The sequence below is a fragment of the Apteryx rowi genome, unplaced genomic scaffold (assembly GCF_003343035.1).
Source record: "Apteryx rowi isolate R43461 unplaced genomic scaffold, aptRow1 scaffold_275, whole genome shotgun sequence".
Lineage (NCBI taxonomy): Eukaryota > Metazoa > Chordata > Aves > Apterygiformes > Apterygidae > Apteryx > Apteryx rowi.
Window position 1 is genome coordinate 899,011 of NW_020449141.1, and position 1,803 is coordinate 900,813.

The window sequence follows — 1,803 nt, forward strand, 5'->3', positions numbered from 1 at the left end:
TGAAACCCACACAGAGCGGATGGCACCCTGCGCCACAGGGCAGGCACGTGGCTGCCCTGCTCCCATTTGTGGCACCTCCACAGGAGGCTGCAGGGGACATGCATCAAGTGGAGTCAGTTCTTGGGATTCTTGAAAATCTTCCCGTGAATGTGGCTGAGGCATTTAAGGCCCAGCTGCAGCCAGCACCCCCTGCAGCTAAATCCCTGATCTATTATTCAAACTCATGATCTTCCTCTCAAAATGAGACACAGCTATTCCCTCTGCCAGCACTTGCCCCAGAAGAGGCAAGTGCCAGAACAGGGAGTACCTCTCAGGTCAGTCCCCTCGAGAAGGTTTCAGAGAGAGACGGTTCAGAGATTTCCATTTCCCACACCGATTCTGCAATCAAATGAGCAGGCAGCTGGCTTTGCAGTAATCCTCCACTCCTGTCTATGCATCTAAATGAACTATGAAATTGGAAATTGAAAAGCCGGAGCCCAAGCAACCTTCCTGCCCCTGGCTCCTGAGCCAGCCTCACTCCCTCCTTGGTGGTGGGAGGATCGGCTGCCCAATACCCCAGCACGACCCCCAACTTCTCCCCTCTCACAAAGCCACAGCTTCACAAGAAACCCAAGGAAAAAGGAAATCAAGGCAACAGCTGTCCTCCTTTTCCCCTTCCCTGACCATCCCTGCTAGAGCAATAAACTCAAATCCCAATAGATGGCACCAAAAGCTGACACAGCTGTGGGGCACATGCCAGGAAAGACTGGGGCCCTTCTGCTCCAAACAGTGCCTTTTTTGGAGAGGCTAAAGATTTATCATATGGGAAACACCATGAGGTGCTTGCTGTCAGGACTGATACAAATGACTGTTGACTCATGTTCTGAAAAAAATATTGGCATCAGGAGATCATGGAAATTAATTTCAGGCCTGCTTGCTGCATGACAAAGGCGATGTACTGCCAGCGCCGTGCTTTGGGGCATGCAGAAGATTGTTCTCTGATACTGTCATCAGCTCCGACATCCAAGAAAAGCCTCTGACCAGGACCAGAGGGCTGCCATGCAGGGAGCTGTAAGCTGCTAAGCCCTAATCCCTGATGGGAACGGCCCCTCAAATCTCCTACCTCATTCAGTTCCTGGACAGGTAGCAATAAGACCTCAAGAAGGAAAATATAAATTGCTTCAACCAGCTACTTTGAGCACAGGCTTGGAACTGGCCACTGGAAGGAGATAAAAGTCTTTGCTACACAGCGCAGCCCTGTAATAGCCTGTATGAGTCTGTAGAGCCTGTATGAGCAAGTAGAGCCTCCATCAGGACCCTGTAGAGCCTGGCACAAGCCTGTAAGAGCCTGTAGAGACCAGCACGAGCCTGTTGAGCCTGGCACTAGACCGTATAAACCCATAGAGCCCGGCATGAGCCTGTATGAGCCCGGCACTAGACCGTATAAACCCATAGAGCCCGGCATGAGCCTGTATGAGCCCGGCACTAGACCGTATAAACCCATAGAGTCCGGCATGAGCCTGTATGAGCCCGGCACTAGACCAGGCACTAGACCGTATAAACCCATAGAGCCCAGCATGAGCCTGTACGAGGCCGTACAGCTTTGCACGAGCCCATATGAGCCCGTAGAGGCCCACACAAGCCTGTATGAACCTGTAGAAGTCTGCACAAACCCTTTCGAGCTTTGTGTTTGATGGGACTGTGCAAACCCTGGARRKGGGGAGAGAGTGGGGAGGACACTCCCTTCCTGGGAGGTGTCACCTGCCCTGCTTGGTAGACAAGAGCCTGGCAATGGGCACTTGTCAGAAGCAGCGAGGGAAGAGC